At 38.6% G+C, this 24,436-nt stretch overlaps 20 non-coding genes across 20 annotated transcripts; all 20 read right to left on the bottom strand.

Moving 5' to 3' along the window:
- Positions 1-8,097: 8,097 nt before the first annotated feature.
- On the bottom strand, positions 8,098-8,180 carry Trnal-uaa (transfer RNA leucine (anticodon UAA)). The gene has a single exon. It is a non-coding gene; the product is annotated as a tRNA-Leu (tRNA).
- Positions 8,181-8,268: 88 nt separating this feature from the next.
- Positions 8,269-8,358, bottom strand: Trnay-gua (transfer RNA tyrosine (anticodon GUA)). Its single transcript is given in 2 exon segments — positions 8,269-8,304; positions 8,322-8,358. It is a non-coding gene; the product is annotated as a tRNA-Tyr (tRNA).
- A 705-nt stretch (positions 8,359-9,063) lies between these two features.
- On the bottom strand, positions 9,064-9,146 carry Trnal-uaa (transfer RNA leucine (anticodon UAA)). Its single transcript has one exon. It is a non-coding gene; the product is annotated as a tRNA-Leu (tRNA).
- Positions 9,147-9,242: 96 nt separating this feature from the next.
- Trnay-gua (transfer RNA tyrosine (anticodon GUA)) lies at positions 9,243-9,332 on the bottom strand. Its single transcript is given in 2 exon segments — positions 9,243-9,278; positions 9,296-9,332. It is a non-coding gene; the product is annotated as a tRNA-Tyr (tRNA).
- A 5,808-nt stretch (positions 9,333-15,140) lies between these two features.
- Trnay-gua (transfer RNA tyrosine (anticodon GUA)) lies at positions 15,141-15,230 on the bottom strand. The gene is given in 2 exon segments: positions 15,141-15,176; positions 15,194-15,230. It is a non-coding gene; the product is annotated as a tRNA-Tyr (tRNA).
- A 1,609-nt stretch (positions 15,231-16,839) lies between these two features.
- On the bottom strand, positions 16,840-16,922 carry Trnal-uaa (transfer RNA leucine (anticodon UAA)). Its single transcript has one exon. It is a non-coding gene; the product is annotated as a tRNA-Leu (tRNA).
- Positions 16,923-17,010: 88 nt separating this feature from the next.
- Positions 17,011-17,100, bottom strand: Trnay-gua (transfer RNA tyrosine (anticodon GUA)). The gene is given in 2 exon segments: positions 17,011-17,046; positions 17,064-17,100. It is a non-coding gene; the product is annotated as a tRNA-Tyr (tRNA).
- A 707-nt stretch (positions 17,101-17,807) lies between these two features.
- Positions 17,808-17,890, bottom strand: Trnal-uaa (transfer RNA leucine (anticodon UAA)). Its single transcript has one exon. It is a non-coding gene; the product is annotated as a tRNA-Leu (tRNA).
- An 86-nt stretch (positions 17,891-17,976) lies between these two features.
- Trnay-gua (transfer RNA tyrosine (anticodon GUA)) lies at positions 17,977-18,066 on the bottom strand. Its single transcript is given in 2 exon segments — positions 17,977-18,012; positions 18,030-18,066. It is a non-coding gene; the product is annotated as a tRNA-Tyr (tRNA).
- A 705-nt stretch (positions 18,067-18,771) lies between these two features.
- Positions 18,772-18,854, bottom strand: Trnal-uaa (transfer RNA leucine (anticodon UAA)). Its single transcript has one exon. It is a non-coding gene; the product is annotated as a tRNA-Leu (tRNA).
- An 87-nt stretch (positions 18,855-18,941) lies between these two features.
- On the bottom strand, positions 18,942-19,031 carry Trnay-gua (transfer RNA tyrosine (anticodon GUA)). The gene is given in 2 exon segments: positions 18,942-18,977; positions 18,995-19,031. It is a non-coding gene; the product is annotated as a tRNA-Tyr (tRNA).
- Positions 19,032-19,738: 707 nt separating this feature from the next.
- Trnal-uaa (transfer RNA leucine (anticodon UAA)) lies at positions 19,739-19,821 on the bottom strand. The gene has a single exon. It is a non-coding gene; the product is annotated as a tRNA-Leu (tRNA).
- An 86-nt stretch (positions 19,822-19,907) lies between these two features.
- On the bottom strand, positions 19,908-19,997 carry Trnay-gua (transfer RNA tyrosine (anticodon GUA)). Its single transcript is given in 2 exon segments — positions 19,908-19,943; positions 19,961-19,997. It is a non-coding gene; the product is annotated as a tRNA-Tyr (tRNA).
- Positions 19,998-20,702: 705 nt separating this feature from the next.
- On the bottom strand, positions 20,703-20,785 carry Trnal-uaa (transfer RNA leucine (anticodon UAA)). Its single transcript has one exon. It is a non-coding gene; the product is annotated as a tRNA-Leu (tRNA).
- Positions 20,786-20,873: 88 nt separating this feature from the next.
- Trnay-gua (transfer RNA tyrosine (anticodon GUA)) lies at positions 20,874-20,963 on the bottom strand. Its single transcript is given in 2 exon segments — positions 20,874-20,909; positions 20,927-20,963. It is a non-coding gene; the product is annotated as a tRNA-Tyr (tRNA).
- A 707-nt stretch (positions 20,964-21,670) lies between these two features.
- On the bottom strand, positions 21,671-21,754 carry Trnal-uaa (transfer RNA leucine (anticodon UAA)). Its single transcript has one exon. It is a non-coding gene; the product is annotated as a tRNA-Leu (tRNA).
- Positions 21,755-21,850: 96 nt separating this feature from the next.
- Trnay-gua (transfer RNA tyrosine (anticodon GUA)) lies at positions 21,851-21,940 on the bottom strand. Its single transcript is given in 2 exon segments — positions 21,851-21,886; positions 21,904-21,940. It is a non-coding gene; the product is annotated as a tRNA-Tyr (tRNA).
- Positions 21,941-22,641: 701 nt separating this feature from the next.
- Trnal-uaa (transfer RNA leucine (anticodon UAA)) lies at positions 22,642-22,724 on the bottom strand. Its single transcript has one exon. It is a non-coding gene; the product is annotated as a tRNA-Leu (tRNA).
- An 86-nt stretch (positions 22,725-22,810) lies between these two features.
- On the bottom strand, positions 22,811-22,900 carry Trnay-gua (transfer RNA tyrosine (anticodon GUA)). Its single transcript is given in 2 exon segments — positions 22,811-22,846; positions 22,864-22,900. It is a non-coding gene; the product is annotated as a tRNA-Tyr (tRNA).
- An 885-nt stretch (positions 22,901-23,785) lies between these two features.
- On the bottom strand, positions 23,786-23,875 carry Trnay-gua (transfer RNA tyrosine (anticodon GUA)). Its single transcript is given in 2 exon segments — positions 23,786-23,821; positions 23,839-23,875. It is a non-coding gene; the product is annotated as a tRNA-Tyr (tRNA).
- Positions 23,876-24,436: the final 561 nt, after the last annotated feature.

Below are 24,436 nucleotides of genomic sequence, written 5' to 3'. Positions count from 1 at the left end.
AAATAAATATATCATTGTCATAGGCCATGTGCATGTCTCTTCTGTTTACTTGTGGATCAGAGTGCGTGTCATTGCATTTTGTTTTGGAACAGGACAAGAAGTGTCTGTGGACAGTGAGTCATGTCATTCATTTCATGTGTGGATTAGTCTTAACATTTTTTAACTATAGTGGTGACCGTTATGCTCTTGAGTGCTTTTGTTAAGTAGGCATTGTCCATGGAATAGAAACACGCTGCCTCTGGTCGGTTGATTATTGTTTGATTATTAATATTGATACTTTTTTTTTCACACAGAAAAATATGTCCATATAAACAATGTTATGTGGGGCTAACATCCAGAGATAAAGCTATCAAAGTATATGTTAACTGCGTTAAAAAGTTGAAGTTCCAACAAGCCAGAGATCAAACACACATCTGAGTACTTAAGGGAGTTGTTATAGGCCCTACATGACTTTCATGCCATCCTAAGCATGTTTCGAATAATTGAACCACAGATTACAACAATATAGGCCCCTATTTTAGAATAAAAAGATCTGAACAGATATTGTTCAACAGAGTTGCTGCATGCTCGAAATTTTCTAAGTAACATTTTGGCCCATACGTATAGTTTCCTCTTTTATCCCGCATCAGATAAAATGCCCTGCTTTTCATTTGACAACAACGTTAACGTGGTGTACAGATATATGCTCGAATCCCGCAGACGATGTCAAATGTGCCAGCTGAGTAGGCTATCTCCGTTTGTTGTGTTGCGCAGTGGCCACATCGCTGAAGCGATTCACCTGTACATCGGTCATTGATCTGCACTGAATTGATGGGCCTTTGCAGGATAAATTCGTTACATGGTTACTCGTCAAATATGAGGATTACTGACAGTACATATTTGTGTATCCAATCACTGAGTAACCATGTAACTAATGTTAGGACTCAATGATTGTGGTGTCCACAGGCCCTTGTATCAAATCAGTAGATCGCACGCAGATACCATGCCACATCTACATCCTGTACACTTGGTGTTACACTAAGAAGGGAGGAAACGCCAGCCCGACTAATGTACCTTTTATAGTAGAAATGCGCCTACACAAAAAAACCTGTAATCTGTTAATTTTAACAGAAAGTGATGGTAGAATGTATTCTGCTATTGCAGCAGATTTTTCTGTTAAATATAACACACACATTCTATCAGTTCAGCATAAGTACATGTATTCTATTAGACTGTTGAATATGACAGAATATTATGTTATAATAACAGAATACATTCTTGCATCACTCTGACAACAGACTTTTTGTTAAAATTCGCAGATTAATTTTTTTTTCAATGTACACTGAACGCGTAAACGACAGAATGTGTTGGATGTGATGAATACAGGAGATGTGTCAAAACTGGCTCCAGGGTTCTTCATTTCGAGTCCATTGAGCAGAACGGCGTTTCCAGTCTTTCCTGTTTATATGGCATGTATAGGGTATAGCATTGCACAAGCAAGTACAGTTGATCTGATCTGATACATGGGCCAGTGGAGTTGTCACAGAAATCAGGGTAAGTCCAACGCTTTAACAACTCTGCCACCGTACATCGCTATCAACAACTTGCAGTCTCCTGTCAGCTTTTACACGACTGGAGTATTGATACATAACAAGCCTAAAAAAGAAAGGAATCATTTCCGCTACAGTCCCCCGATTTTTTTTCTTCTTTTTTCCCTTTCATTGTGTTCATTGATCAGAACTGTTGAAATGTACAATACAAGATCGAGGGAATATGCACAGCACAGTTCTTATCCCCAAAGGTAAAAAGATAATATCACAGAATGGTGGGGATTTGAACACCATTTCCTCTTTTAACCGTCAAAAGTCATACTTGGAATTTTACAAACTTACATTGTTTCACAGTAGTATGTGTATCCATCGTGCACTCTGTTGACAGAAAAACGGGGTATGAAATATGGTTCGTATGTTGTGACATTTAAAATCTCCATTCCACCTTCTAGATATATAGTAATCATGATACTGTTCAAAAGTCTTTATTTATTAATTTGATTGGTGTTTTACGCCGTACTCAAGAATATCTCACTTATTCGACGCCAGTCAGCATTATTGTGTGTGTGGGAGGGGGGGGGGGAACTGGGCAGAGCCCTTGGGAAACCCACGACCATCCGCAGGTTGCTGGCAGACCTTCGAACTGCAAAAGTCTGTTTAACACATTATACAAATACTCTGTGGATATCGAGCGGTAGATCCAGGGTCAATCTTGGGTCGAGTAACACCTAAGACCTTAAAAGAGGAAGTTGTGACTTCCTCGCTTGGCGTTCAGCATGAAGGAGATAGTGCAACGACTGGTTGACCCGTATCAGTAGAATGGCTCGGGCGGGGCGACTTACTTGCCATCGGTAAGTCGCCTCATTGAAGCAGCACTTGATAAAAGATCGGTGGAAATCCGTCCTGCAACAAGAAGGCACATTGCACTCTAAGGATTCTTTTGTCGTCATATGATTGAGAAATTGTTGAGTACGACGTTAAACCCTAAGCACTCGCTCACTGATTCTGTGCATATCAGTGTCAATTCCATGAAAAGTCTTCAACGCCTTTTTTTCAATCACATCTCTAGCCGTAGAACATATTATGTTTACAGCATTTTCATTGACAAATCTTGACTTCATAAGGAACCCGAAAAGGAACGCCTCCTGCTTCAAAGCTACATCATGGAGGTTTAAACCGCCTTCTGTCGCAGTTTTAACGGCTGTGCAATACTCTGTTAAATGGGTCACACCATTACACAAAAGTCCAACACCTTAACCACTCGGCCACCGTACTTTGCTATCAACACCTTGCAACTTCATGTCAGCTTTTTACACGATTGGAGTTAAAAAAAGAGCCGGAATCGAACCAACGACCTAAAGATATCAACTTTCATTTCTGCTACAGAAAGTAGAGAAAATTCCTGCAGTGAACCTTTAATCAAAACGAAACACACTAGTAATGGAGAGGTTCGAACCCACGTGGACTGTTGTCTATTGGAACTTAAGGCCAACGCCTTAACCACTCGGCCAGCATACTATGCTATCAACACCTTGCAACCTCATGTCAGGTTTTTTTCACACGATTGGAGTTTTGACACGTAACGTGCCTAAAAAATAGGAAAGAAACCGAAGTTTCGTCAAGCACAATGTAGAAAAGTGAATGGGTGTCTGACAAGAAATACCATTTTTACAGAAAATATGCAAAGCCAAATTGTAGCAATACTTCATGTGAATATTGGCGTGGCACCATATCGAAAGCTTTCTCTTGGTCTAGCTTTATAAAATAGGATTCAACATCATCAATTTCCACATATTCTATGGCGTCCCTCAAACTACAAATAGTATCAGCAATATCGATATAAGCGTCATGTCCGACATTAATATACCATTCGCAGTCCGTAAAGGGCGTTCCAAGTTGATAATCGCAAGATCCATTTCCAAAACAACCTTTAACACTAGCCCCCAAAGACAAAGGTATGTAAGAAATTATATAAATAGGAAATAAAGTCGGTAACACACAAGAGAGAAGCGGTTATCAGTTTTCAATGATGCTGGGCAGACAGTAGATATTCCAGGAATGAATTCCATATCAAAGTTCAAATTCGTAGTCCATGAGTGAGTTCCAGGTCAAATAACAATTAAACAAGTATCTCAGTCGCGCTTTGATTGCAGCTGTTCATAAAAGCATCACGCAGATGTAATGAGCATGGCTACCTTTACGGCCCCTAGCCCCAGGTTAAGCGGTGACAGATGCAGTTCGAAAATGACGAGCGTTACACGCCCAGGGATGCAACATGTTTGTGACGCATCAACAACACTGGCGAGTACATTCTTAATGGCCACAGCGGGATAAAATCTTGTAATCCACATTTAAAAGTGATATTGGCCTCCAGTTTTTTAGATTGCGTTTATCTCCTCGGTCTTTGTAGATCAAAGAAATTTCATCACTGTTCATAACTCGAGTTAATTCCCCTCTTCTGAAAATGTCACCGTACGCCTCTAATAACAAAGTGCCCAACTCCGTCGTTACCCGGACTTTTTTTTCATGCCATGCCATCAAGTGATCGCTTCATCTCTTCTAAAGAGATTTCTGCATCACAAAGTTGTGCGTCATTCTCTTCCATGGAGACATCAACACACGACAAAACTTTTTTGGAAGCCCCTTCGTCAATATCTTCTGTCTTAAACAAATTGGAGTAGTACTTATAAGACCACATCTAACAGGGCTGTTGTAGAGGTCACGCTTTCTCCACTAGGCTGGTGATAATTTTTTCCCTTGTCTGTGTTTTTCTAAGTTTAAAAAATACTTAGTATTTTTATCGCTTTCATGTGATATATCGAGCTTTCGATCTTAGAATTGCCCCATTACATTTTTCTTGTTCAAATACACCCAAACTATGTTCTAATTCAAAAATACGATCATGATTATAATTATCGATAACACTCGCTCCTCGATACTCACTCTCTAACTCTATGTGTATCTTATTAACTTCACAGTACCGCTCTTTACTCCTTTTTACACCAAACTCCTGAGCCAAACTATTCAGTTTGTATTTGAGATTATCGTTCTTATATAACGGACATGTTAACTGCTCATTTATACATCGTCTCACCTTGGTGCAAAATCCATCCTCTTCCAGTAACCTGTATTGTAGCGTTAAAAAACATACAGGCCAGGACCGATTTCAATTGGTGTAAAATCACACTTCATATAGAGTACAGCATGATCACTAAAGGACGTATTATTCACATATACAGATCTACAATTGACAACAATTTTCTTGGAGATTAACATGGAATCTATGCGGCTCTGGCGCAGTGCATTCTCTACAGTTCTGTGCTACGTAAACATGATTCTTCCAGCATTTCTTTCACGCCAAATATCAACTAGATTATGCCTTGACATCAACTCTTGTAATTTCCCCCTGGACTTATCATTTTCCAGGCGTTTAGATACCCTATCTATTGATTGGAAAACCACATTGCAATTCCCAAAGAACTTTGTTAAAAAAATCATATCGCTCTACTATACTATTAGGAGCGTAAACATTTACAGCATCTATCATTTTGTCTTCTATTTCCAAAGTGAACTGAATCAATCGCCCCTCATTATCAGATGTTACACCCATAAGTTTGTCTATAAGGGATTTGGCACTAATAACGGCAAGCCCTTTTGTGTAGTCCAGCGAGATATTGGCATAGACTTTGCCCTCAGTTAACCGTTCTACTTTACTTACGAGTTCATCATCAAAATGAGTTTCTTGCAGGCAAATTATATCTCCATTCAGTCCGTTATACAGGCGCTCGAACTTATTTCCATTTCGTAAACCATTACAGTTGAGTGACGTAATCAGCACCATTATGAGAAGGAAAGTTATCTTATTGCGCTCCATTGTTCGGTTTGTTGTAAGGCACAATTGTTCTTGCACGAGACAAATTCGGCACGGGTTTAACAAAGTCTCAGAAGACTGCGAGCAAAACAAATGTGCCCTTGTTCTCACCTGTGCCTTGTATCATTTCTCCTATGGCTGGGGCCGCCCTCACAGTAGTTTCACCTTCGATGTTCAGGCCAACTGACTTTCCATGTGGACTTCTTTTTCCTTGTATTCGCACATCTCCTTTTGTGCGTGACAAATGGCCACCCGTCTGTTTGCCGGCTTCCATCGGTCGATTTGAACTCACTTGAACTCTTTTCAGATTCTGCTACCGTGACATTGTTTGGGATACTGACGAGCATGCTCTGGTCTAGCCTACCACCCCCTTCCTTTTCCATTTGCACGCTTTCATTATAATCCACACCAATGTTCATCTCGTCATCTGGCTTTCGGTCGGCAGTCGAAGGGGGCACTGACTGAAGATCTTCCGTCTCTGCACACTCGCAGTATTCCAGACCACAGCGCTCACAAAGCCCAGAGTTCGTGTCGCAGCTACAGTCCTTTGAGCCGCAAACTTCACACAATGAACAACAGCACTTCCTCCCATATTGGTGACACCCAATACATCTGTCCGCATGGCATGCACGGGATACATGCCCTTGCTCTCCGCACCTGTAGCACCTAAAGTCCGCGCTTTGACGAAACATATGGTCCTCTGCCAAGCACAATGAACAAACCTCCTTCTGATTATCGTGCACAACTCTTAAATAATCCGCATAATCTCCATTAGAAAATGTCAAGTCGTATGGCAGAGATTTTACATTCTGAGGGAACTTGACTTTCGCGTACCTCGTGCCGTCAGTCACTTTGGTGCCAGAGGAAACTTTCCTTGTAATATCTAAAAGGACTTCCACGCAAAAATTCTACAGTTTCTTCACTATTTCATCATCTTGCACATATGCGAATAAGTGCAAAAAGACCAGACAAGAATTTTCTGTCACACCAGTACAGGCACAAAATTCACCGTCAGTTTTAAATCCATCACCCAGCAAACCACCCGATGCTTTGTCCACAATTGTTAGCTCGTATTTCTCAGCTCCTTTAGGTACACAGGCAAGTAAGACGGTCAGTCCACACAAAATCCATGTCAAGGAGAAACCATCCGTTTGTATTTGTCTGATTTTTTTTTTTTTGATTGGTGTTTTACGCCGTTCTCAAGAATATTTCACTTTTACGGCGGTGGCTAGCATTATGGTGGGAGGAAACCGGGCAGAGCCTGGGGGAAACCCACGACCATCCGCAGGTTATTGGCAGACATTCCCACTTATGGCTAGAGAGGAAGCCACCATGAGCTGGACTTGAACTCACAGCGACCGCATTGGTGAGAGGCTCCTGGGTCATTACCCTGCGCTAGCGCGCTAAACGACTGAGCCACGGAGGCCCCGTATTTGTTTGAATCTAATACTTGTGACAATATATCATACAATGACAAACTTGTCCTTCTGCAAAATAATGACTGTCTTCTAATCAGTTCAACACATGTTGTAATTTTTGGTCAAAACCTGTAAATAGTACATTAGCCTATAAATACACCATTGGTTTGCAAAATCCTACTCCACCAAGTCAAATGAAATCAGCAAGAAATGTTATTTCCAATAACTGATTTGACCTCAACAGCGATTTTCTTAACCTATCGGTGTTTCTTCTCACTGTCCACCTCATTTTAAGCACACCACACAGAAAACTGTATGACGTTAAACAAAGTACACAGAGCTGCGTCGCTTTCCTCACTCAGGTTGAAAGTAGAGAAAATTCTTAGAGTGAATCTTTAATCGAAATAAAACAAACTAGTACGGGTGGGGTTCGAACTCACGCGGACTCTTGTCCATTGGAAATTAAGTCCAACGCCTTAACCGTACTATATTATCAACATCTTGCAACCTCATGTCAGTTAATTGGCACCTTAATCGGCTACAGCCCTCCGCTCTACCAACTGAGCTATCGATAGATTGCTTTCGCTTCGTGCTAAATATTTGACGCAAGAACAAGGATTCGCTGAAAATCCATGTCAAGGAAAAACAATCCCTTCGTATTTCTTTGACAGTAATATGCAAACAAAGCCATCTGTTTTCTCTCAGAAATGACAACTAAACATTCTTTTCTTTGGACCAGAAAACATTTTCAAAGAAAAGACTGTAATTCTATGAAATCAATGCACAGTCTCACAAAACAAACCACTTTACAAAGCTAAATCTTGTTATAGTTTCTATAAAAAAATAAGTATTTTACTTTCTTTGGGGCACATTTAACTCATACAAATGAATCTAATACTTGTGACAATATATCACACAATGACAAACTTGTCGTTCCGCAAAATAATGGCTGTCTTCAAATCAGTTCAACACGTTGTAATTTTTGATCAAAACCTGTACATGGTACATTAGCTTATTAAAACACCATTGTTTTGTAAAATCCTTCTCCACTAAGTCAAATGAAATCAGCAGGAAATGTTATTTCCAATAACTGATTTGACCTCAACAGCGATTTTCTTAACCTATCGGTGTTTCTTCTCACTGTCCACCTCATTTTAAGCACGCCACACAGAAAACTGTATGACGTTAAACAAAGCATAGACAGCTGTGCCGCTTTCCTCACTCAGGTTGAAAGTAGAGAAAATTCCTACAGTAATTGTTGAATTAAAATGAAACAAACTAGTACGGGTAGGGTTCGAACCCTCGCGCACTTTTGTCCATTGGAACTTAAGTCCAACGCCTTAACCACTCGGCCACCGTACTATACTATCAACATCTTGCAACCTCATGTCAGTTAATTTGTACACGATTGGAGTTTTAACACGTAACGAGGATAAAAAAAAACCGAAGTTCCGTCAAGCCGGAATCGAACCAGCGACCTAAGGATATCAACTTTCATTTCCGCTACAGTCCTCCGCTCTACCAACTGAGCTATCGACGGATTCCTTTCGCTCCGTGCTAAATATTTGACGCAAGAACAAGCATTCGCTGAAAATCCAAGTCAAGGAAAAACAATCCGTTCGTATTTCTTTGACAGTAATATGCAAACAAAGCCATCTCTTTTCTCTCAGAAATGACAACTAAACATTCCTTTATTTGGACCAAAAACATTTTCAAAGAAAAGACTGTAATTCTAGGAAATCAATGCACAGTCTCACAAAACAAACCACTTTACAAAGCTAAATCTTGTAATAGTTTCTATAAAAAAATAAGCATTTTACTTTCTTTGGGGCACATTTAGCTCATACAAATGAATCTAATACTTGTGACAATATATCATAGAATGACAAACTTGTCGTTCCGCAAAATAATGACTGTCTTCAAATCAGTTCAACACGTTGTAATTATTGATCAAAACCTGTACATAGTACATTAGCCTATAAATACACCATTGTTCTGTAAAATCCTTCTCGACTAAGTCAAATGAAATCAGCTGGAAATGTTATTTCCAATAACTGATTTGACCTCAACAGCGATTTTCTTAACCTATCAGTATGTTTCTTCTCACTGTCCACCTCATTTTAAGCACGCCACACAGAAAACTGTATGACGTTAAACAAAGTATAGACAGCTGTGTCGCTTTCCTCACTCAGGTTGAAAGTAGAGAAAATTCCTACAGTAATTGTTGAATTAAAATGAAACAAACTAGTACGGGTGGGGTTCGAACCCACGCGCACTCTTGTCCATTGGAACTTAGGTCAAACGCCTTAACCACTCGGCCACCGTACTATGCTATCAACATCTTGCAACCTCATGTCAGTTAATTTGTACACGATTGGAGTTTTAACAAGAAACGAGGATAAAAAAAAATAAAGAAACCGAAGTTCCGTCGAGCCGGAATCGAACCAGCGACCTAAGGATATCAACTTTCATTTCCGCTACAGTCCTCCGCTCTACCAACTGAGCTATCGACGGATTGCTTTCGCTTCGTGCTAAATATTTGACGCAAGAACAAGCATTCGCTGAAAATCCATGTCAAGGAAAAACCATCCGTTCGTATTTCTTTGACAGTAATATGCAAACAAAGCCATCTGTTTTCCCTCAGAAATAACAACTAAACATTCCTTCCTTTGGACCAAAAAACATTTTCAAAGAAAAGACTGTAATTCTATGAAATCAATGCACAGTCTCACAAAACAAACCACTTTACAAAGCTAAATCTTGTAACAGTTTCTAAAAAAAATAAGCATTTTACTTTCTTTGGGGCACATTTATTTCATACAAATGAATCTAATACTTGTGACAATATATCATAGAATGACAAACTTGTCGTTCCGCAAAATAATGACTGTCTTCAAATCAGTTCAACACGTTGTAATTTTTGATCAAAACCTGTACATGGTACATTAGCCTATAAATACACCGATGGTTTGCAAAATCCTTCTCCACTAAATCAAATGAAATCAGCAGGAAATGTTATTTCCAATAACTGATTTGACCTCAACTGCGATTTTCTTAACTTATCGGTATGTTTCTTCTCACTGTCCACCTCATTTTAAGCACACCACACAGAAAACTGTATGACGTTAAACAAAGTATAGACAGCTGTGTCGCTTTTCTCACTCAGGTTGAAAGTAGAGAAAATTCCTACAGTAATTCTTTAATCAAAATGAAACAAACTAGTACGGGTGGGGTTCGAACCCACGCGGACTCTTGTCCATTGGAACTTTTTTTTTTTTTTCAAAGATTGAATTTATTCCCAATAAACGTTTACGAAAACATACATACACAATGACATATCAGTAACAGAATAATATTGAGATTCACAGCGTAGCCCACTTAAAAACAAAACAGATCACAGACAAGTTGGGACTGCTGTGTGACTCTTGTAATCATCAAATCACTTTGTTAGCGGAGTAGATAAACTAGCTTGTCATTGTCTACCCTACAGAAGATTTTGTTGTGACACCAATACTTTTTAAACAGTGACCGATTTAACCGATAGAAATCAACATGAACTCTTGTCTTAATCATACCTTTGGCCACGGCAACGATCGTACTTGCATCTCTTTGCTCATTTTGAAACACCACTTGGTTTCTTGCACACCAAGTGCAAAATTGTAACACTGTAATTATATATAACACAACAGCCCTTACTTCCGGACTAAGAGGAAAATTAAGTGATTTGTAAATTAGTGTGTCCTTGTCAAGACTCGGCAAAACGCGACCATAAAGAACAAACACCCAGCTGAATTCCCGGAACACCTGAGAGACAATATGACATTGAACAAGCAAATGGTCCTGTGTTTCCGAACCAGAACAAAATACACAGGAGTCGTCAGTGGCGATATTACGCCTCAGTAGTCTTTCTTTGACGGGCAAAATATCATGAACAAGCTTAAAACAGAAATTGATCAAGTTATGATCTAAAAACTTGTGGAACACCGTTTTCCAAACAACATCCCATCTCAACTGGGGAAATGTTAACATCACCCGTGGTGCCTGTAAGGCTTTCGTGACAAGCTGATCATAAATAACTTTACTAGGGTACATCACAGAAGGTAACGTTTGACCACTATAGAATTCCTTAAAAGCATTTATCGCAAACTGGTAGAAGGGTGTGTTACGTTCTGAGTGTGGGACACTGTGCCTGGCAAATTCAGGACAAACACTCCTCAAAGATAAACCTAACCAGTAAATCGCAAAATATTTCCAGTCGGCCTAAGTACCATAAACCAATTTTAATACATGTCGTACGGCTAAAGCTTTCGCTTTGCACTCAACATTATGAACATTTAAACCTCCACTCTTAAATTTATTGTGTACAACAACCCGCTTTAAACTCTCAGGCTTATTATTCCACAAAAATTTAAATACTATCTGCGTACATTGAGTGACACATTTAGCAGGTAACAAAGTACATTGTGCTGTGAACCATAAAACCGCTAGGGCGACAGTGTTAATTAGTACAGCCCTCCCCCTAAGAGTTAAATATCTTCCACACCAAGAAGTTATATTTTTCTTAACTTTATTTAAGACACGAGTACAGTTGAGTTCCGCCTGGTCTTTTCCAAAAAAAATTCCACAAATTTTGGAATTCTGAACAGTATTCAACCCTAAATCAGGCACTAACGAACTATCCCAATTTCCAATAGGTAGGACAGTGGTCTTGGACAGATTCAGTTTTGCCCCAGATGCCCTGCCGTAATTTTCTGTCAAAGTAACCACTTCTTGCACGGAACTTTCATCTGAGAGAACTGCCGTAGTGTCATCCGCAAAGGCAGAAACCTTAGCCTGCTTAGTTGTTCCCGGCATGGCAACACCATTAATCACACTGGACTTCCTAAGCGCCGATATAAACGGCTCTAAAGATAAAACGTACAACAGTGGAGATAGGGAACACCCCTGGCGGACTCCTCTATTTAAACTAAATTGTTCACTTATGTGTCCATTTACAATCACACTGCTGGAGATATTTGTGTACAGTAATTTAACCCATGCACAAAATTGGGGCCCAAAATTAAACATCTCTAAACATTTGAACAAAAAGGACCAATCTACCCTGTCAAAAGCCTTCTCCTGATCTAAATTTAAAAAGCATGCCTTCAAATCTTTCTGTTCCACGTAATCGTAGACATTACGTAAAAGATGTAAATTGTCGAATATACTACGACCTGGTATTCCACAAGTTTGGTTCTGATTAACCACGTTGTCAATAACAGATTTTAAACGATTACATAAAGCTTTTGACACAATTTTATAATCTACGTTCAGTAAACTAATAGGCCTCCAATTCCTTATGTCCGTTGCATTATTGGGGTCCTTACATAGCAATGTGATAAGACCACTCCGCTGGGACGGACTTAAACTGCCGGAGCGAAAACAAAAATTGACAACTTCAGTAAATACATTGCCAATCAGAGGCCAGAACGTTACATAAAACTCGGCCGGTAAGCCATCACAACCAGGCGAACGGTAATTACACATATTATTTACAGCAAACAAGAGCTCTTGTTCCGTCAATGCGCCCTCACAAAGAGCTTTACAATTATCATTTAATTTCGGTAATTCTGATAGAAACGCGTCTTGACACACAAAATCAGTATCCTGCTTACTGTACAATTGTTTGTAATATAACCTGATACATTTAGCAATTTCATGCTGGGATTTATGGGACCGAGACTCATTCCCATGACACCTAATTTCCTTTATCATTTTCTTTTTTCCCCTCCCCACTTCCCTCCTAATAAAATACTTCGTAGGCTTTTCCCCCTTATCAAAGTGAACAGCCTTAGCCCTAATAACCGATTCCGCATGTCTGTCTCTATTTAAACAATTAATAGTCTTCTTTATATTATCAATCTTATCACTATTTACAACAGGGTTTGTCTTTAATACATTCAATTCATCTTGTAGATCCAACAACTGGCTCTTTTTCCTTAATGAAACTTGGGAACAATAATTACGTATTACATATTTACAATCTTTTTTGAAAGCCTCCCACCTGTCCACTAAGGTATCATCACAAATGTCACAATCAGAAAAATACTTACAAAGACATCATTTATTTGTACAGCAAGTTCATCGTCATTCAAAACAGAAGTGTTACATTTCCAATAAAACGGACCCCAAGTAATTACATCCGTAAAATTTACATCAACAATAGCACAAGAATGATCAGAAAAGGAGACATGTTTAACATCACAAAAGGTTACATAACTCTGAACAGCATTAGGAAGGTAGAATCTATCAAGCCGACTAGCGCACTGGCCTCTTGACCAGGTGTAGCACCGGTTGTCCGGATGAAACTTCCTAAAAATATCACCAACCTCAAAATCATATTTAATACTATTAATCTCATCAATACCAACATTTCTCACATTATTTGCAGACCCATTTCTATCCAATATAATATTTTCAACGCAGTTAAAATCCCCACCAAGAATGACTAATTCACTCCCACGCATTACACTGTCTAGGTTAGAAATGAATTCTTTCCTATCCTGTGGATTATTAGGAGCATATATACATACCAGATTAAGAGCCGTGTCATTAATTGTCACTTTAACACTTATGTAACGCCCGTTAGGACATCTAACGACATTACGTATTACACAGTCAACGGTGTATCTGATCACAATCCCTACCCCACAACTTTTACTTGACCCGTAGGCCCACCTAGCATCCCCTGGAATTTTAAAATTCCTAGCGTCCTTATAATCTTGAAAATGTGTTTCTTGTAAGAACAAAATATCAATATTGTTATCAAAAACAAATTGTTGTACTTGCTCCTGCTTTGTAAGAGCGCGCAGGCCATTAACATTTAAAGTGCCAAAACGTATGTTAGATACGAGAGACATTAAACAGATAAGAAAAATATGAAGGTACATACCCATTGTTCATGTGGGAGCATATCCATTAACAAATCCTAGTAAAATCTATTCATTGTCTTTACGCGCTCTCGAACGAGAGGCGAAAAGATTTCCTGCGCCGATACTCTAATAACATTTTATCAGTACCTTGAGAGGGGGTGGGTGTCATGATTTCAGATATGTCCGAGTCCCCCTGCATTACGCAATCCGACGGTAGAGTGCTCCATAATGTCGATGACGTCCCCTCCGGTTCATTGTCCAGTTTTGCTCTCTTTTGTTCAACGGGCTCTGGAGATCGCACGCAGTGGACTTCCGCCTCGACTTCTATCGCCCCAGACAAATCTCTGGTCACACCATCACCGTCTTTGGTGACATTAGGTACAACGCGCGTACCTCTGTCACACTCCATGTCACCCAATGGATCATCCTCCGCTCTGGTAGCGTCAATCTCAGTTTCGTCATCTGCGCCCATTTCTTCGTTATCATCATCATCACCATCACGACTATCACCATCACCATCACTATCTACGTCAACATCATCACTTTGCCCAGTGTATGTAAACATTACTACCTCACCCCCCAGGTTAATAAAGTTTGGCACATACCGCGTTTTGTGACACCTGAACCGATATACTCGAATACCAGTTCGCCCGCCCGCAAATTCCTTGTAAGAAAACCGTGGTTTCGTAACACTAAGGCACTCTCCGTATGGTTTCAAAGCGGACGCTATCAAATCATCGGATATTTCATGAGGGGCCCAGTGAGCAGTAAGGTTCATAAACACAGAACTGGCCGGGGTAATATTCCATACGGTGTCACCAAGAACAAACTTTTCCTGCTTCAACAGAGCACTATGTGCAGCCTGTGTGGCAACACGAACATAGAAAATCTTCTTCAGGTAATTGTTTTGAAAACACACTAAGTCAGATTTAATGTTAATCACACTTGACAAAGCAACAATAAAGTCTCTTTGGACAGCAGATAAAAAGCTTACACTGCTACGTGTAGACATAGCTATTGACAATGGTCTGTCCGGCTTGTTCAAAACAGGGAAATAAACAGGCTTCGACATTATCATCAATTTTGACTGGGCCACGGCCCAAATCCCACAAATAAAGACACCCTCGAAATCAGCTAAGTCTAGTCAACAGTATGGCACAAAAATATTGTACAAAAACAGTCACTATACCTAAGGATGCCACCGATTTGTTGCGCTGGAAAAAACCATGTGTTCACTCCACGCCCATCTCTCCATCGACTCCCCGTCCATTGGAACTTAAGTCCAACGCCTTAACCACTCGGCCACCGTACTATGCTATCAACATCTTGCAACCTCATGTCAGTTAATTTGTACGCGATAGGAGTTTTAACACGTAACGAGGATAAAAAAAAATAATAAAGAAACCTAAGTTCCTTCGAGCCGGAATCGAACCAGCGACCTAAGGATATCAACTTTCATTTCCGCTACAGTCCTCCGCTCTACCAACTGAGCTATCGACGGATTGCTTTCGCTTCATGCTAAATATTTGACGAAAGAACAAGCATTCGCTGAAAATCCATGTCAAGGAAAAACCATCCGTTCGTATTTCTTTGACAGTAATATGCAAACAAAGCCATCTGTTTTCTCTCAGAAATGACAACTAAACATTCCTTTCTTTGGACCAAAAAACATTTTCAAAGAAAAGACTGTAATTCTATGAAATCAATGCTCAGTCTCACAAAACAAACCACTTTACAAAGATAAATCTTGTAATAGTTTCTATAAAAAAATAAGTATTTTACTTTCTTTGGGGCACATTTAGCTCATACAAATGAATCTAATACTTGTGACAATATATCATACAATGACAAACTTGTCCTTCCGCAAAATAATGACTGTCTTCAAATCAGTTCAACACGTTGTAATTTTTGATCAAAACCTGTACATAGTACATTAGCCTATAAATACACCGATGGTTTGCAAAATCCTTCTCCACTAAGTCAAATGAAATCAGCAGGAAATGTTATTTCCAATAACTGATTTAACCTCAACTGCGATTTTCTAAACTTATCGGTATGTTTCTTCTCACTGTCCACCTCATTTTAAGCACACCACACAGAAAACTGTATGACGTTAAAAAAAGTATAGACAGCTGTGTCGCTTTCCTCAGTCAGGTTGAAAGTACAGAAAATTCCTACAGTAATTGTTGAATTAAAATGAAACAAACTAGTACGGGTGGTGTTCGAACCCACGCGGACTCTTGTCCACTGGAACTTAAGTCCGACGCCGTAACTATTCGGCCACCGTACTATGCTATCAACATCTTGCAACCTCATGTCAGTTAATTTGTGCACGATTGGAATTTTAACACGTAACGAGGATAAAAAAAAATAAAGAAACGTAAATTTCATCGAGCCGGAATCGAACCAGCGACCTAAGGATATCAACTTTCATTTCCGCTACAGTGATTCCTGAAAATCCATGTCAAGGAAAATCCATCCGTTCGTATTTCTTTGACAGTAATATGCAAAGAAAGCCATCTGTTTTCCCTCAGAAATAACAACTAAACATTCCTTCCTTTGGATCAAAAAACATTTTGAAAGAAAAGACTGTAATTCTAGGAAATCAATGCACAGTCTCACAAAACAAACCACTTTACAAAGATAAATCTTGTAATAGTTTCTATAAAAAAATAAGTATTTTACTTTCTTTGGGGCACATTTATTTCATACAAATGAATCTAATACTTGTGACAATATATCATAGAATGACAAACTTGTCGTTCCGCAAAATAATGACTGTCTTCAAATCAGTTCAACACGTTGTAATTTTTGATCAAAACCTGTACATGGTACATTAGCCTATAAATACACCGATGGTTTGCAAAATCCTTCTCCACTAAGTCAAATGAAATCAGCAGGAAATGTTATTTCCAATAACTTATTTCACCGCAACAGCGATTTTCTTAACCTATCGGTATGTTTCTTCTCACTGTCCACCTCATTTTAAGCACGCCACACAGAAAACTGTATGACGTTAAACAAAGTATAGACATCTGTGTCGCTTTCCTCAGTCAGGTTGAAAGTAGAGAAAATTCCTACAGTAATTCATTAATCAAAATGAAACAAATTAGTACGGGTGGTGTTCGAACCCACGCGGACTCTTGTTCATTGGAACTTAAGTCCAACGCCTTAACCACTCGGCCACCTTACTATGCTATCAACATCTTGCAACCTCATGTCAGGTAATTTGTCTGCGATTGGAGTTTTAACACGTAACGAGAATGAAAAAAAAATCGAAGTCCGTCGAGCCGGAATCGAACCAGCGACCTAAGGATATCAACTTTCATTTCCGCTACAGTCCTCCGCTCTACCAACTGAGCTATCGACGGATTGCTTTGGCCTCGTTGTAAATATTTGACGCAAGAAAAAGGATTCGCTGAAAATCCATGTCAAGGAAAAACAATCCGTTCGTATTTCTTTGACAGTAATATGCAAACAAAGCCATCTGTTTTCTCTCAGAAATGACAACTAAACATTCCTTTCTTTGGATCAAAAAACATTTTCAAAGAAAAGACTGTAATTCTATGAAATCAATGCACAGTCTCACAAAACAAACCACTTTACAAAGCTAAATTTTGTAATAGTTTCTATAAAAAAAATAAGCATTTTACTTTCTTTGGGGCACATTTATTTCATACAAATGAATCTAATACTTGTGACAATATATCATACCATGACAAACTTGTCGTTCCGCAAAATAATGACTGTCTTCAAATGAGTTCAACACGTTGTAATTTTTGATCAAAACCTGTACATAGTACATTAGCCTATAAATACACCATTGCTTTGTAAAATCCTTCTCCACTAAGTCAAATGAAATCAGCAGGAAATGTTATTTCCAATAACTGATTTGACCTCAACAGCGATTTTCTTAACCTATCGGTATGTTTCTTCTCACTGCCCACCTCATTTTAAGCACGCCACACAGAAAACTGTATGACGTTAAACAAAGTATAGACATCTGTGTCGCTTTCCTCAGTCAGGTTGAAAGTAGAGAAAATTCCTACAGTAATTCTTTAATCAAAATGAAACAAACTAGTACGGGTGGGGTTCGAACCCACGCGGACTCTTGTCCATTGGAACTTAAGTCCAACGCCTTAACCACTCGGCCACCGTACTATGCTATCAACATCTAGCAACCTCATGTCAGTTAATTTGTACACGATTGGAGTTTTAACACGTAACGAGGATAAAAAAACCGAAGTTCCGTCAAGCCGGAATCGAACCAGCGACCTAAGGATATCAACTTTCATTTCCGCTACAGTCCTCCGCTCTACCAACTGAGCTATCGACGGATTCCTTTCGCTCCGTGCTAAATATTTGACGCAAGAACAAGGATTCGCTGAAAATCCAAGTCAAGGAAAAACAATCCATTCGTATCTCTTTGACAGTAATATGCAAACAACACCATCTGTTTTCTCTCAGAAATGACAACTAAACATTCTTTTCTTTGGACCAAAAAACATTTTCAAAGAAAAGACTGTAATTCTATGAAATCAATGCACAGTCTCACAAAACAAACCACTTTACAAAGATAAATCTTGTAATAGTTTCTATAAAAAAAAAGTATTTTACTTTCTTTGGGGCACATTTAGCTCATACAAATGAATCTAATACTTGTGACAATATATCATACAATGACAAACTTGTCGTTCCGCAAAATAATGACTGTCTTCGAATGAGTTCAACACGTTGTAATTTTTTATCAAAACCTGTACATAGTACATTAGCCTATAAATACACCGATGATCTGCAAAATCCTTCTCCACTAAGTCAAATGAAATCAGCAGGAAATGTTATTTCCAATAACTGATTTGACCTCAACAGCGATTTTCCTAACCTATCGGTATGTTTCTTCTCACTGTCCACCTCATTTTAAGCACGCCACACAGAAAACTGTATGACGTTAAAAAAAGTATAGACATCTGTGTCGCTTTCCTCAGTCAGGTTGAAAGTAGAGAAAATTCCTACAGTAATTCTTTAATCAAAATGAAACAAATTAGTACGGGTGGGGTTCGAACCCACGCGGACTCTTGTCCATTGGAACTTAAGTCCAACGCCTTAACCACTCGGCCACCGTACTATGCTATCAACATCTTGCAACCTCATGTCAGGTAATTTGTATGCGATTGGAGTTTTAACACGTAACGAGGATAAAAAAAAACCGAAGTCCGTCGAGCCGGAATCGAACCAGCGACCTAAGGATATCAACTTTCATTTCTGCTACAGTCCTCCGCTCTACCAACTGAGCTATCGACGGATTGCTTTGGCCTCGTTGTAAATATTTGACGCAAGAACAAGGATTCGCTGAAAATCAATGTCAAGGAAAAACAATCCGTTCGTATTTCTTTGACAGTAATATGCAAACAAAGCCATCTGTTTTCTCTCAGAAATGACAACTAAACATTCCTTTCTTTGGATCAAAAAACATTTTCAAAGAAAAGACTATAATTCTATAAAATCAATGCACAGTCTCACAAAACAAACCACTTTACAAAGCTAAATCTTGTAATTATTTCTATAAAAAAAATAAGTATTTTACTTTCTTTGGGGCACATTTATTTCATACAAATGAATCTAATACTTGTGACAATATATCATACCATGACAAACTTGTCGTTCCGCAAAATAATGACTGTCTTCAAATGAGTTCAACACGTTGTAATTTTTGATCAAAACCTGTACATAGTACATTAGCCTATAAATACACCATTGTTTTGTAAAATCCTTCTCCACTAAGTCAAATGAAATCAGCAGGAAATGTTATTTCCAATAACTGATTTGACCTCAACAGCGATTTTCTTAACCTATCGGTATGTTTCTTCTCACTGCCCACCTCATTTTAAGCACGCCACACAGAAAACTGTATGACGTTAAACAAAGTATAGACATCTGTGTCGCTTTCCTCAGTCAGGTTGAAAGTAGAGAAAATTCCTACAGTAATTCTTTAATCAAAATAAAACAAACTAGTACGGGTGGGGTTCGAACCCACGCGGACTCTTGTCCATTGGAACTTAAGTCCAACGCCTTAACCACTCGGCCACCGTACTATGCTATCAACATCTAGCAACCTCATGTCAGTTAATTTGTACACGATTGGAGTTTTAACACGTAACGAGGATAAAAAAACCGAAGTTCCGTCAAGCCGGAATCGAACCAGCGACCTAAGGATATCAACTTTCATTTCCGCTACAGTCCTCCGCTCTACCAACTGAGCTATCGACGGATTCCTTTCGCTCCGTGCTAAATATTTAACGCAAGAACAAGGATTCGCTGAAAATCCAAGTCAAGGAAAAACAATCCATTCGTATCTCTTTGACAGTAATATGCAAACAACACCATCTGTTTTCTCTCAGAAATGACAACTAAACATTCTTTTCTTTGGACCAAAAACATTTTCAAAGAAAAGACTGTAATTCTATGAAATCAATGCACAGTCTCACAAAACAAACCACTTTACAAAGATAAATCTTGTAATAGTTTCTATAAAAAAATAAGTATTTTACTTTCTTTGGGGCACATTTAGCTCATACAAATGAATCTAATACTTGTGACAATATATCATACAATGACAAACTTGTCGTTCCGCAAAATAATGACTGTCTTCGAATGAGTTCAACACGTTGTAATTTTTTATCAAAACCTGTACATAGTACATTAGCCTATAAATACACCGATGATCTGCAAAATCCTTCTCCACTAAGTCAAATGAAATCAGCAGGAAATATTATTTCCAATAACTGATTTGACCTCAACAGCGATTTTCCTAACCTATCGGTATGTTTCTTCTCACTGTCCACCTCATTTTAAGCACGCCACACAGAAAACTGTATGACGTTAAAAAAAGTATAGACATCTGTGTCGCTTTCCTCAGTCAGGTTGAAAGTAGAGAAAATTCCTACAGTAATTCTTTAATCAAAATGAAACAAATTAGTACGGGTGGGGTTCGAACCCACGCGGACTCTTGTCCATTGGAACTTAAGTCCAACGCCTTAACCACTCGGCCACCGTACTATGCTATCAACATCTTGCAACCTCATGTCAGGTAATTTGTATGCGATTGGAGTTTTAACACGTAACGAGGATAAAAAAAAAACCGAAGTCCGTCGAGCCGGAATCGAACCAGCGACCTAAGGATATCAACTTTCATTTCTGCTACAGTCCTCCGCTCTATCAACTGAGCTATCGACGGATTGCTTTGGCCTCGTTGTAAATATTTGACGCAAGAACAAGGATTCGCTGAAAATCAATGTCAAGGAAAAACAATCCGTTCGTATTTCTTTGACAGTAATATGCAAACAAAGCCATCTGTTTTCTCTCAGAAATGACAACTAAACATTCCTTTCTTTGGATCAAAAAACATTTTCAAAGAAAAGACTGTAATTCTATAAAATCAATGCACAGTCTCACAAAACAAACCACTTTACAAAGCTAAATCTTGTAACAGTTTCTATAAAAAAAATAAGTATTTTACTTTCTTTGGGGCACATTTATTTCATACAAATGAATCTAATACTTGTGACAATATATCATACCATGACAAACTTGTCGTTCCGCAAAATAATGACTGTCTTCAAATCAGTTCAACACGTTGTAATTTTTGATCAAAACCTGTACATAGTACATTAGCCTATAAATACACCATTGCTTTGTAAAATCCTTCTCCACTAAGTCAAATGAAATCAGCAGGAAATGTTATTTCCAATAACTGATTTGACCTCAACAGCGATTTTCTTAACCTATCGGTATGTTTCTTCTCACTGTCCACCTCATTTTAAGCACGCCACACAGAAAACTGTATGACGTTAAACAAAGTATAGACATCTGTGTCGCTTTCCTCAGTCAGGTTGAAAGTAGAGAAAATTCCTACAGTAATTGTTGAATTAAAATGAAACAAACTAGTACGGGTGGGGTTCGAACCCACGCGGACTCTTGTCCATTTGGAACTTAAGTCCAACGCCTTAACCACTCGGCCACCGTACTATGCTATCAACATCTTGCTACCTCATGTAAGGTAATTTGTACACGATTGGAGTTTTAACACGTAACGAGGATAAAAAAAAACAGAGCAACCTAAATTCCGTCGAGCCGGAATCGAACCAGCGACCTAAGGATATCAACTTTCATTTCCGCTACAGTCCTCCGCTCTACCAACTGAGCTATCAACGGATTGCTTTCGCTTCGTGCTAAATATTTGACGCAAGAACAAGCATTCGCTGAAAATCCATGTCAACGAAAAACCATCCGTTCGTATTTCTTTGACAGTAATATGCAAACAAAGCCATCTGTTTTCCCTCAGAAATAACAACTAAACATTCCTTCCTTTGGACCAAAAAACATTTTCAAAGGAAAGACTGTAATTCTATAAAATCAATGCAGAGTCTCACAAAACAAACAACTTTACAAAGATAAATCTTGTAATAGTTTCTAAAAAAATAAGCATTTTACTTTCTTTGGGGCACATTTATTTCATACAAATGAATCTAATACTTGTGACAATATATCATAGAATGACAAACTTGTCCTTCCGCAAAATAATGACTGTCTTCAAATCAGTTCAACACGTCGTAATTTTTTATCAAAACCTGTACATGGTACATTAGCCTATAAATACACCGATTGTTTGCAAAATCCTTCTCAACTAAGTCAAATGAAATCAGCAGGAAATGTTTCCAATAACTGATTTGACCTCAACAGCGATTTTCCTAACCTATCGGTATGTTTCTTCTCACTGTTCACCTCATTTTAAGCACGCCACACAAAAAACTGTATGACGTTAAACAAAGTATAGACATCTGTGTCGCTTTCCTCAGTCAGGTTGAAAGTAGAGAAAATTCCTACAGTAATTCTTTAATGAAAATGAAACAAACTAGTACGGGTGGGGTTCGAACCCACGCGGACTCTTGTCCATTGGAACTTAAGTCCAACGCCTTAACCACTCGGCCACCGTACTATGCTTTCAACATCTAGCAACCTCATGTCAGGTAATTTGTACGCGTAACACGTTATAACACGTAACGAGGATAAAAAAAACCGAAGTCCGTCGAGCCGGAATCGAACCAGCGACCTAAGGATATCAACTTTCATTTCCGCTACAGTCCTCCGCTCTACCAACTGAGCTATCGACGGATTCCTTTCGCTCCGTGCTAAATATTTGACGCAAGAACAAGGATTTGCTAAAAATCAATGTCAACGAAAAACAATCCGTTCGTATTTCTTTGACAGTAATATGCAAACAAAGCCATCTGTTTTCTCTCAGAAATGACAACTAAAAATTCCCTCATTTGGGTCAAAAAACATTTTCAAAGAAAAGACTGTAATTCTAGGAAATCAATGCACAGTCTCACAAAACAAACCACTTTACAAAGATAAATCTTGTAATAGTTTCTATAAAAAAATAACTATTTTACTTTCTTTGGGGCACATTTAGCTCATACAAATGAATCTAATACTTGTGACAATATATCATACCATGACAAACTTGTCGTTCCGCAAAATAATGACTGTCTTCAAATCAGTTCAACACGTTGTAAATTTTGATCAAAACCTTTACATAGTACATTAGCCTATAAATACACCATTGTTTTGTAAAATCCTTCTCCACTAAGTCAAATGAAATCAGCAGGAAATGTTATTTCCAATAACTGACTTGACCTCAACAGCGATTTTCCTAACCTATCGGTATGTTTCTTCTCACTGTCCACCTCATTTTAAGCACGCCACACAGAAAACTGTATGACGTTAAACAAAGTATAGACATCTGTGTCGCTTTCCTCAGTCAGGTTGAAAGTAGAGAAAATTCCTACAGTAATTCTTTAATCAAAATGAAACAAACTAGTACGGGTGGGGTTCGAATACAAGCGGACTCTTGTCCATAGGAACTTAAGTCCAACGCCTTAACCACTCGGCCACCGTACTATGCTATCAACATTTTGCAACCTCATGTCAGTTAATTTGTACACGATTGGAGTTTTAACACGTAACGAGGATAAAAAAAAATAGAGCAACCTAAATTCCGTCGAGCCGGAATCGAACCAGCGACCTAAGGATATCAACTTTCATTTCCGCTACAGTCCTCCGCTCTACCAACTGAGCTATCAACGGAGTGCTTTCGCTTCGTTGTAAATATTTGACGCAAGAACAAGGATTCGCTGAAAATCCATGTCAAGGAAAAACCATCCGTTCGTATTTCTTTGACAGTAATATGCAAACAAAGCCATCTGTTTTCCCTCAGAAATAACAACTAAACATTCCTTCCTTTGGACCAAAAAACATTTTCAAAGGAATGACTGGAATTCTATGAAATCAATGCACAGTCTCACAAAACAAACCACTTTACAAAGCTAAATCTTGTAATAGTTTCTAAAAAAATAAGCATTTTACTTTCTTTGGGGCACATTTATTTCATACAAATGAATCTAATACTTGTGACAATATATCATAGAATGACAAACTTGTCGTTCCGCAAAATAATGACTGTCTTCAAATCAGTTCAACACGTTGTAATTTTTGATCAAAACCTGTGCATGGTACATTAGCCTATAAATACACCGATGATCTGCAAAATCCTTCTCCACTAAGTCAAATGAAATCAGCAGGAAATGTTATTTCCAATAACTGATTTGACCTCAACAGCGATTTTCCTAACCTATCGGTATGTTTCTT

This window comes from Liolophura sinensis, chromosome 6 (genome assembly GCF_032854445.1).
Source record: "Liolophura sinensis isolate JHLJ2023 chromosome 6, CUHK_Ljap_v2, whole genome shotgun sequence".
Classification (NCBI taxonomy): Eukaryota; Metazoa; Mollusca; class Polyplacophora; order Chitonida; family Chitonidae; genus Liolophura; species Liolophura sinensis.
This window is presented reverse-complemented; position numbering and strand designations above follow the sequence as displayed.